Raw genomic sequence first — 13213 nt, 5'->3', positions numbered from 1 at the left:
TCCAAATTTTTGCACACCTACTTCCATATACCATTCAACAGTCTACATCCCACTGTACATAACCCACCTTGGTCCCTCTACACACACTCCAATCCACCTTTAATAGCCCACCCGAATCTCAGTACATTAAACACACTACAACCCACCCTCAATAGACCACCCAGGTCTGTATAATAAACAACCTACATCATACCTTCCATAGCCCGCCCGGGTCTGTATAATCAACACACTACAACCCACCTTCCATAGCCCACCCAGGTCTGTATTATGAACACACTACAACCCACCTTCCACACCCCACCCAGGTCTGTATTATGAACACACTACAACCCACTTTCCACAGCCCACCCAGGTCTGTATAATAAACACACTACAACCCACCTTCCACAGCTCACCCAGGTCTGTATAATAAACACACAACAACCCACCTTCCATAGCCCACCCAGATCTGTATAATAAACACACTACAACCCACTTTCCACAGCCCACCCAGGTCTTTATAATAAACACACTACAACCCACTTTCCACAGCCCACCCAGGTCTTTATAATAAACACACAACACCATGCCTTCCATAGCCCAGCCAGGTCTGTGTAATAAACACTACATCATACCTTCCACGGCCCACCCAGGTCTGTATAAAAAGCACACTACAACCCACCTTCCACAGCCCACCCAGGTCTGTATAATAAGCATACTACAACCCACCTTCCACATCCCACCTAGGTCTGTATAAAAAGCACACAACACCATGCCTTCCATAGCCCACCCAGGTCTGTATAATAAACACACAACAACCCACCTTCCACACCCCACCCAGGTCTGTATAATAAACACTTTAAAACCCACCTAGGTCTGTATAATAAACACACTACAACCCACCTTCTACACCCCACCCAGATCTGTATAATAAACGCACAACACCATGCCTTCCATAGCTCACCCGGGTCTGTATAATAAACGCATTACAACCCACCTAGATCTGTATAATAAACACACTACAAGCCACCCACCACAGCCCATCCAGGTCTGTATAATAAACACACAACAACCCACTTCCACACCCCACCCAGGTCTGTGTAATAAACACACAACACCATGCCTTCCATAGCCCACTCAGGTCTGTATAATAAACACACTACACCCCACACGGGTCTGCATAATAAACACGCTACATCATACCTTCCATAGCCCACCCGGGTCTGTATAATAAACACATAACATCATATCTTCCACAGCCCACCCAAACCTGTATAATGAACACACTACAACCCACCTTCCACAGCCCACCCAGGTCTGTATAATAAACACATTACAACCCACCTTCCACAGCCCACCCAGGTCTGTATAATAAACACATAACATACCCTCAATAGCCCACCCGGGTCTGTATAATAAACACTACATCATACCTTCCACAACCCACCCAGGTCTGTATAATAAACACTTTACAACCCACCCAGGCCTGTATAATAAACACACAACCCACCCTCCACTGCCCACCCAAATCTGTATAATGAACACACTACAACCCACCTTCCACAGCCCACCCAGGTCTGTATAATAAACACATTACAACCCACCTTCCACAGCCCACCCAGGTCTGTATAATAAACACATAACACCATGCCTTCCATAGCCCACTCAGGTCTGTATAATAAACACACTACACCCCACACGGGTCTGCATAATAAACACGCTACATCATACCTTCCATAGCCCACCCGGGTCTGTATAATAAACACATAACATCATATCTTCCACAGCCCACCCAAACCTGTATAATGAACACACTACAACCCACCTTCCACAGCCCACCCAGGTCTGTATAATAAACACATTACAACCCACCTTCCACAGCCCACCCAGGTCTGTATAATAAACACATAACATACCCTCAATAGCCCACCTGGGCCTGTATAATAAACACTACATCATACCTTCCACAGCCCACCCAGGTCTGTATAATAAACACTTTACAACCCACCCAGGCCTGTATAATAAACACACAACCCACCCTCCACAGCCCACCCAAATCTGTATAATGAACACACTACAACCCACCTTCCACAGCCCACCCAGGTCTGTATAATAAACACATTACAACCCACCTTCCACAGCCCACCCAGGTCTGTATAATAAACACATAACATACCTTCGATAGCCCACCCAGGTCTGTATAATAAACACACAACAACCCACCTTCCACACCCCACCCAGGTCTGTACAATAAACACACAACACCATGCCTTCCATAGCCCACCCAGGTCTGTACAATAAACACACTACAACCCACCTAGGTCTGTATAATAAACACACTACAACCCACCCTCCACAGCCCACCCAGGTCTGTATAATAAACACACAACCACCCACTTCCACACCCCACCCAGGTCTGGATAATAAACACATAACATACCTTCGATAGCCCACCCAGGTCTGTATAATAAACACACTACAGCCCACCCAGGCCTGTGTAATTAACACATTACAACCCACCTTCCACAGCCCACCCAGATCTGTATAATAAACACATAACATACCTTCGATAGCCCACCCAGGTCTGTATAATAAACACACTACAACCCACTTTCCACAGCCCACCCAGGTCTGTATAATAAACACATAACATATCTTCGATAGCCCACCCAGGTCTGTATAATAAACACACAACAACCCATTTCCACACCCCACCCAGGTCTGTATAATAAACACATAACATACCTTCGATAGCCCACCCAGGTCTGTATAATAAACACACTACAACCCACCCTCCACAGCCCACCCAGGTCTGTATAATAAACACATTACAACCCACCTTCCACTGCCCACCCAGGCCTGTATAATAAACACATAACATACCTTCGATAGCCCACCCAGGTCTGTATAATAAACACACTACGACCCACTTTCCACACCCCACCCAGGTCTGTGTAATAAACACACAACACCATGCCTTCCATAGCCCACCTAGGTCTGTATAATAAACACACTACAACCCACCTTCCACAGCCCACCCAGGTCTATAGTAAATACACAACAACCCACCTTCCACACCCCACCCAGGTCTGTATAATAAACACACTACAACCCACCTTCCACAGCCCACCCAGGTCTATAGTAAATACACAACAACCCACCTTCCACAGCCCACCCAGGTCTGTATAATAAACACACTACAACCCACCTTCCACAGCCCACCAAGGTCTATAGTAAATACACAACAACCCACCTTCCACACCCCACCCAGGTCTGTATAATAAACACACTACAACCCACCTTCCACAGCCCACCAAGGTCTGTATAATAAACACACTACAACCCACCTTCCACAGCCCACCCAGGTCTATAGTAAATACACAACAACCCACCTTCCACACCCCACCCAGGTCTGTATAATAAACACACTACAACCCACCTTCCACAGCCCACCCAGGTCTGTATAATAAACACACTACAACCCACCTTCCACAGCCCACCCAGGTCTATAGTAAATACACAACAACCCACCTTCCACACCCCACCCAGGTCTGTATAATAAACACACTACAACCCACCTTCCACAGCCCACCCAGGTCTATAGTAAATACACAACAACCCACCTTCCACACCCCACCCAGGTCTGTATAATAAACACACTACAACCCACCTTCCACAGCCCACCCAGGTCTATAGTAAATACACAACAACCCACCTTCCACAGCCCACCCAGGTCTGTATAATAAACACACTACAACCCACCTTCCACAGCCCACCAAGGTCTATAGTAAATACACAACAACCCACCTTCCACACCCCACCCAGATCTGTATAATAAACACGCTACAACCCACCTTCCACAGCCCACCAAGGTCTGTATAAAAAACACACTACAACCCACCTTCCATAGCCCACCCGGGTCTCGGTACAATAAACACACTACAACCCACCTTCCATAGCCCACCCAGGTCTGTATAATAAACACATAACATCATATCTTCCACAGCCCACCCAGGTCTGTATAATGAACACACTACAACCCACCTTCCACAGCCCACCCAGGTCTGTATAATAAACACACAACAACCCACCTTCCACAGCCCACCCATGTCTGTATAATGAACACACTACAACCCACCTTCCACAGCCCCCCCCCCCCCCCCCACCCCAACAACAACTCAAGGTCTCTGTATTGGATGCAATAAAGTCCTCCCGGGTCGAATTTCATTTACCAGTTTCTGCAAGGAAGCGAACTGCATATACCGGTCAACAGGTCCCAAGTCTGCTAGTTCATGAATTAACATTTGTCTCATTGTTTTTCTCATGGACTGCAAGGATGAGAATCGATTTCGCCAGCATGTTAATCCCTGGTCCGGTCCATATCCCGAAGTTCTGACATGTGATGGTACACATGTAGGCATCAGTCGGAGGAGGGTGAACAGTCAATTGAGGGATGAAAGCCAAACCGGTGAAGAAACAGTAGTCACAAAGCACAGATGTTATGACTGGGTAGTTTTGCCATATAAGGAAGGAGTTAGTCCCCATGATGTGCGAGGTGCCAGAAGGCATCTCTCTTGTATGTGTCTCAAATATCTCTCCAGTCTTCTTCGCCAGGGAATGTAGGAGACAACAGCGCCAAATCCGTCAGAAGTGCAACACTCCTTATTGAACTACACATATAAAATGATATGCATTTAATATGCTAAGTTTCAGTGTGTATTTGGCTGTGGTATGGACCACACGTAACATCAAACAGGTTACAGTAGTTACTGGGAAGAAGTGCCTGAATGAATACAATGCTCACAATATATATATGCTGTGTTTTGTTCAGTTTATATTTATTTATTTGGTGGTAGGAAACCGGGCAGAGTCTGGGGAAACACACTGGCCTCTGCAGGTTGCTAGCAGACCTCCTCACACGTACGACAGGAAGCCTGCATGAGCTGGACTTGAGCTCACAGCGACCGCATTGGTGTGAGATTCATGGGTCATTGCGCCGCTAACCACGGAGGCCTTACCAGTTTACCTCATCTGTTCTGACACTATTGTGAAGGGGATGAAAGGTCACTGTTGTTGACTGATCATGCACACTCATCAACAAATAAAATTAATTTGATCACAACACAAATAAATATTGAACCTCTTATTTATACTTAGTTAACCAAAAAATATTACAAATGAACATGGACAAAGAAATGGAACTTGAACATTTATACCAATAAGGCAGTTAAAGTACTTTTGAAATTTATGGTGTATGATCTAAAATTCGGACGATCACAAAAGTTGCACATTGTACCTTATTCTGAAAGCTCTATTAATGTTAGGAGGGTGTTTTACGGTTTGTTTGGAAGGTAGAAAGATATCCTAAAGGAATAAATAAGTTATCGCACCAAAAGTAATATCTGACAACATTTATTTGCCTCTAAAAATGAACTTCTGGGGTAAAATTTTAAGTCATTCAACAGTACGTAATATAAATTACACAGTTTAAATATTATTTTCTGCCTGCATTTTAACAAGTGTGCAAGAGCTTTGCATTTTCTGCATTGATGTACTCGTACTATCAGGGAGAATGATATGTAATGAGCTGATTATTACAAATATCTTTTTGTTCTATCATTTATTAGTGTTGTGAAGAGATACTTGCACTCTTCCTTGTCAATGAATGAACATATAAGTATGATCGTAATAATGCCAGATGTGTTGATTTTGCACCATGCTTACAATATGTACTTTCCTGAATATGTTTAAATTATTTACTTAAAAGTAATTTATCTTGAAACAAAGAAAACACAGGGATACTCTTCTCCGTATTTGGACGTCCCTGAGAATAGCCATTCGAGCATCACTGTGCATAGTACATTTAAGTCTGTGAGAGGTGTAGGACGCATTTCTGTATGAGGTCTGGGATTGATGGCCTGCATTTTGCTTGAAGTTCCATGTTTTAATGAGCCCAAAATGAATCTTCCTGCTGTTGACGTGATGACAGTGTAAACTGTTCCACCACTTCAGAAAATGGAGTTGTCAATCTGCCAATAAATGTAACAAATGTTAACGAGAAAACATATATTTGGCAAAGCTGCATGTAGAAAACGTTTTTCATCAAGCAAATCAAATACTTCAGAAGGAAAATAATACACGCATATGTGTTCCATACACACTGAACGCAAATCCTTGTTTACGCAAACCAGAATGCCAATTTGAACACGTGTTGTGCACTTGGTGTTGAAAGAGTCCAAAGTAGGCCTATGTCTGCCAACAGCAGGTAATGCCCCTCATTGAATGAATACCCATAGTCAGGGGAAATTAAGAAAACATGACTGCCTTGCTTCACAAAAAGTATACTTTTTGTAAGATTTGTGGCATTTACAACCAGAATGTGGTATTCATCTTAAAGTGGGAGAAAGTTGTGGTTTCCCTCAGCCCGGTTTCCTCCCATCGGTCTACACGGCGAGAATATGAGGGCGATAATAACAGCAATCAGCAACACTCGATCGTGGGTTTCCCCTCCATAATGTTAGCCGCCATTGTGTGAGTGAAATATACTTCACGGCGTAAAGCACCAATCAATCAATCAATCAACGCTCGACTGGCGTGTTTACTTTCTTTTTTTTCAAAGCAAACTTAAATTACAAATCTATACACAAAGCCATGTCCAGACTCAGTTCCGTGGTTGCCTTAAATCGTCCAGTTTGGACTGGTACACTAAAACAAAAAATTTCCTAATTTTAACAGAAAAGTCTGAGTGATGCTATATAATGTATTCTGTTACTGAATACATATATAGGAAAATAGATTACATACATAGGAAATAGGAAAATAGATTACATATACAGGAAATAGGAAAATAGATTACATATATAGCAAAGTACATATTCTGATTCTCTCTCCCTCTGTTCTCCCTGGCGAGATTGAATTTCCACACGTATAAAATTTTGCCTCGGCGCAGGAGAGGCCGATAACCGCCGTACCATATATAGGCCTACGCCTAATTGGAAGATTATTGAAAACAGGTATAGCGTTAAACATCAACAAAATAAATTAATATATGAATTCTTCGATAACTGTCAGAAGAGGTAATCGCAGTAGAAACTTAAAGACTGCAGCATGTAAAGCCAGATTAGCGAGGACAGTGATAGTAAATAGTCACGCGCATGCGTTGTGAAATCTGGCTTCTTGTCAATTTACATCCGTCAGGGTTTCATCATGACTCTACTTGTAAATTCTTAAATATCAGAAACTTGGATCCCAAACACTATGGTTGAATCACAAACAGAAAGTTCAGTGATGTTAACTCACAGACATCACTGTGTTGTGTTGTCATCAAATTACATAAGTTTTCACATAAAAAAAGCAATCACAGAAAAACAATACAAAAGAAAGCATTAAAATCCTGTTCATGCATTATTCTACTATATCGACATGTCGCTTGTACGATCAACACTCATTTTGACTGACATTATGGTCGGAAAGTTTTAATCTTTGACGAGCTTTTGACACACATTGATTATCTTAATGTTCGTCAAAACGACTAGACAATTCCGTGTGTAAATTTTGACAAACTTCGGACTGTCAATCTGTTGTAATCTAGTCAACCTAATACGTTAATCATAACCGGCTGACAACCCTTACCATAGTCAAAATGACGTCATACGTTAGTCAAAACCGGCTGACTACCCATATCTTAGTCATACTGACGACAAAATGTTTCTCTGTGTATGTTTCGAGTTGAAACGTGTTCGACAGCTATCGTAAAGTAATGAAAACGTGCACACAGCTGACCAAAATAGGTTGATGCCCTATCCCTTTAACATTGAATAGCATTACTGTAAACGTGAGTCGTTAAGACATCTCGTTAGAGCGAATAGATATCGTCAAAACTGACCGAAAACAATAAAAGTGGGAATTATAGACCTACACATTTATTACGACTTTGCAGATCCAAATCAACCTGCCAAAAGCGACGAATATACTTAACTTAAAATCGGAGTACAGAACGAGTGGACAGTTTAAACCCAGCTAAAGCCTTCATTTACATTTTCAGTTGTTCTGGGAAGTGCTTTTCTACTAGTTCCGCACCGTTTTTAACTATATTTTCTTATGGAAACAAACTTACTTGGTAATACCACTAAACAAATTCGTAGTATGAAGAATGATAAATTTAACCTCATCATGTATTCTTTAATTATGTATTTTCCAAAGGCGTTATCTATCCAAATTTCAAGTCCAACATTCGAATACGAGTCGTAGACGATGAAGGATCGTCAGAAATCGATAATGGGACGACTCATTTCTAGAACAACCGATATGTAACACCAGTTTCAAAATAAATATGTAAGAAATAAAATATAAATAATAAAGCTAATAACATGTTAGAGAGAAGAGGTCATCAGTTTTTATTAATTTCTGAAAGACACACATGCAGTTCAAATTTCAAACAATATATACAGCTCGTACATAATTTCTAAGAAGGTTACAAATATAGGTGTCTCACTTGCAAAAACACTGGAAAACAGTCCGCAGTAACAATATACAAGGCTGCTGCACAGACAGTGAAAAAGAGCATTGACGACAGTGCGGCATTTGGCAATTGGTGAATAGTATGATAGTTGAAATACGACTACCTTGTCGTTAGAGTTTTATTCCAACTGATCGTACAAATGCGTAAATAGCGGCATCTTATAAAATATTCCTAGACCCGAGCAGAATTAGGTACAAACATGTAATTGTATTAATTGTAATTCAATAAAGAAAGAAGCCCCTGGGGTCTGAAATTATTGAAAATGCTAAACAATAGGATCAGAATGGAATTTGTAAGAAATAATACCTAAATAGAAAATAAAACCGTTAACTGGTATGTTTGTTTGATTGGTGTTTTACGCAGTACTTAAGAATATTTCACTTATACGACGGCGGCAAACAAAATGGTGGGATTAACATATATAAAAGAAGTAGTCAGCAGTTTTTATCTATCCTAAGCAGAAAGTCGATATTTTAGACATCTTATCTATAACTGTACATAATTTTCATCTCGTAATCCGTAAATGATTTCAAGGTTGTATACATGTGCAAATACATGTACTGCTCATAAAACCATTATGACAATGCAAAAAAAAAATCGTGAGTGCTTATACCTCCCTCAGCACCAGGTTTAGGGGAAGTATCAAGAGGCCAGTGAAACAGTCTACTATGCTATTTCATAAATGGTCGTTAATAAAATAAAAAAAAATACCTCAGTTGCGCTTTGCTTATAACTATTCAAGTATGGAACGCCAAGATTTTATTAGACACAATGCCAACAAAGCTCCCCAAATACGGATTAAGAGGAACTCTGAAGGGCCACAATTATGATTTAAACAGATATTCTCGACACTTCCATACTAAAACTGAGGAAACTTAGAGAGATAGCGTTTGATGACGCAATTACATGCCGACGTGTGTAACTTCTGCTTTAGAGGCTTTGGCGTTAAAATTTGGGTATAATATTTAGCTTCGCAATGCACTTTGTTAATACACCGGCTTTAGGATATAGTTCATTTCTTTTCTGAGGTCAAACTGGCCCCAAATTACATGCAGCCATGCCGTTGGGTTATTTGTGCAAAAATTAAAACTACATCATTTATTTATCGTATTAGAGTTTTTCATTGTACTCACGAGTATATTTAACTTTCCTTGCGCACACGTAATACAGTTTCGTTTGAGTGTTTTGCATTACAACATCAGCGTAAGATTTGCATAAATGAGTCGCTCTGTCCCTTAGGAGGATACTGTGTACATATGTAAGTGGCAAAGAAGGAAGAGTTCCAAATAATATCCATTCAGACGATAAATTACACAAAAAGCTGTCCTGTTTTCGTCATGATGTCTGAACATTCCATACGGAGCGACACTTATGTTCCTCAGCAACGGGTTGTGAATATAGCATTCACACTTATTGCCGGCAAGATATGTCCAATTGTCATGGAATGTATGCCGTCTTACTTGACCTGAATGATAAAGTTGAATTTTGATGCATGCCTTACGTATGCACTGTAACTTCCTTATGTTTTTCAAGCCGCAGTGTCGAGTGGTTATGAAATATGTAATTTTGACTCGCTAGGTTTGCCGTCAGTTCATGCTAAAGAAAGATCAGTGTTGGACCATGCAGTGTGTACTTGCATGGTTTGTGTAATATGTATTTGGGTTGGGTATTATCACATTTCATGATGAGAGAAGCCCATCCTGTGATATGGCGATAATAAATATTCTGCACCACCCCTCCACCACATCTGTATACTCTTCAAGCTCAGTCAGGAAATATAAATAATAAATAATTTCTGCAATGTGAAGGATATATGCTATCTGATAACTCAGTTTGCTCTCGTAAAACAAAAAACTCTTAGAATTAATAGGACATTTTAAGTTAACGAAATACACAGCTTTAATGTGTCGAAAAAGAAATAGTATACTATTCTGCACAATATTACCAGTGATAAATATGATGGGTGCGATCGACAATAGGATCTGTGAAAACCTATCAGCTTTCCTAATATGTATTTTATTCTCCAGAATCCACCTTGCCTTTATATTCCATTCTTGTGTATGATCTTCTGTATTCATAAGCTATACCCAAATCACAACAGAACACTATATTAAGGAACTATTCCATGTCAGCTACAATATGTAACACAATTAAAGCAATGTATATACATATACAAGATCCACCAAAATGATGAGACTATACTTAAACATACCTTATTCTAATGTTGTTGGAATGGCATGTGTATCCTTCTGAAAGAGAGGTTGAGTAGATGTGTACGTGTGTCTGTTTTGATAAGAAAGGTAATGTTGATTACCAAAGGCTATGAGTTTTTCCATATTGGCCGAGATACTGTGAAAACTAAAAAAGCCAAATTGAGTAATACACAGAAGCTAAGTTTTTCGCCCTTTTCCCGACTTTAACAGATTACAAACCAATCTATGACTGATACAGTGAATATCGACACGATGAACTGTCGAGGAATAGCAGACGTCAAAAAAGAAGGGATGTATTCCATTATTTCAAAAAAAAAGAATTTTTCAATTATATGTTTACAGGACACCCATAGCGACTCAAATTATGGCGACATTCTAAAACGGGAATGGGAATACGATGCCTGGGTAAGCCCTCACAGCTCTAAATCAAGAGGTGTAATTATATTGCTCAATCGAAATTTTGACCCAAATGGTAACTATATTCTAATGAACCTAAATATACATGACATACCTGTAACTCTCTGCAGTTTGTACGGACCAAATAGTGACAAACCCTCTTTCTATAATCATATTAATAATAAAATAAAGCAAATTGGAAATCCGTCTGTTATTATCTGTGGGGAATGGAATTTAGTTATCGACCCTCAAAAAGACACAATTACCAGCATCTAAATAACCCTACCCCAAGAACTAAAGTGTTGAATTTGATAAATGGGAATCAATATATAGATGTTTGGAGGACAATGCATGAAAATGAGAGACGATATACATGGAGACGCAAGAACCCCAAAAAGCAAACTAGACTAGATTTTTTCTTAGTATCTGATGACATTTTTAATATATCTACACAAGCAGAAATTATTCCAGGATACAGGAGCGATCACTCCGCTATAACATTGAAATGTAAGTTCATAAATTGTGAATGTGGCAAAGGCTGCTGGAAATTAAACTGTTCACTCAGCATATATCGATTTAGTCAAAAATATTATTGACGAAACATTAGATGAATACAGTCCTATAATATACAGCAGAGGCAATTTAAAAAATATTCCTAAAGATCGAATACAGCTTTGCATCAGTGATCAATTATTTTTAGAAGTATTGCTAATGAAAAAAAGAGGAGAAACAATTAAATATTCGTCAAGAAAACGGAAAGAAGAAAGGATAAGAGAAACACAACTGGAAAAGCAAATTGAAGAAATAGATAGGGAAATTCAAACAAATTTTATCAATGTAACAGATTCGAAGCTAGGTGAACTCAATAACCTTAAAATAGAATATCAAAGCTGAGAGAAAAAGAAATAGATGGATTGCTTATTAGGTCAAAAGCAAGAAAGATCGAACAAGGAGAAAAACCGACAAAATATTTTTTAGCTATGGAAAAAAGGAATTACACAAACAAACTTATCTCAAAACTAACACTTGACGATGGGAAAGAAATATACCAAACGGCAGATATTCTGGAGGCACAGATAAATTATTATTCCAATCTGTATACAAAAACGGTAAGAGGAAAAAAACCTTAGGGGACGTCTTCAGGACATAAAACTAGATAGACTCTTAGATGCTGATGCAGTTAAATTAGAGGGGTTATTGACTTTGGAAGAGTTAACAAACTGTTTGAGAAATATGAAAGATGACAAAACTCCACAAATAGACGGTTTCCCTGTAGAATTCTATCAGGTGTTCTGGAAAGATGTAGGATACTTTGTTTTAAGGGCAGGAAATGACAGTTTTTTAAAAGGCGAATTGTCACGATCTCAAAAGCAAGGGATTATAACATGTTTACCAAAACCAAATAAACCTAGAAATATTTTTAAAAACTGGAGACCCATCACCTTATTAAATGTAAATTACAAACTCTACAGTACTTGCATTGCAAATCGGCTTAAAACAGTTCTTAATGACATTATAAATGAAGATCAGAAGGGTTTTATTTCTGGAAGATGCATTGCAGATAATGTACGTCTAATTTACGACATAATGTTTGAAACAAAGGAGAGACAAATACCCGAGTTACTGCTGTCAATAGATTTTGAAAAGGCATTCGACTCTATCTCTTGGGAATTCATAGAAGAAATACTGAAGACCTTTAAATTTAGACAAGATATAAGATCCTGGATAAAATTGTTTCAGACTGATATTTCTACGTGTATCCTCCAAAACGGCATTTTATCCCCTCTGTTTAATATTAGTAGAGGATGTAGACAAGGAGATCCAATTTCTCCGTATATTTTTCTGTTATGTGCTGAAATTTTAGGTTCAATGATAAGAAATAACCCAGTTATAAAGGGAATAAAACAGAATATAAAGGGAATATAAACAAAAACAGAACATAAAATAAGCCAATATGCCGATGATACACAGTTAATCTTAGATAGGTCCGAAAAGTCTCTCTCAAGAGCACTATCATGTTTAGATACAAAGGCAGCATGGATAGGTTCTCTGTCCGGATCCAATGTAAAACTATGTCAGCAAGTGAAATTAGATTGGGTGGAAA

This window comes from Liolophura sinensis, chromosome 3 (genome assembly GCF_032854445.1).
Source record: "Liolophura sinensis isolate JHLJ2023 chromosome 3, CUHK_Ljap_v2, whole genome shotgun sequence".
NCBI lineage: Eukaryota > Metazoa > Mollusca > Polyplacophora > Chitonida > Chitonidae > Liolophura > Liolophura sinensis.
This window is presented reverse-complemented; position numbering follows the sequence as displayed.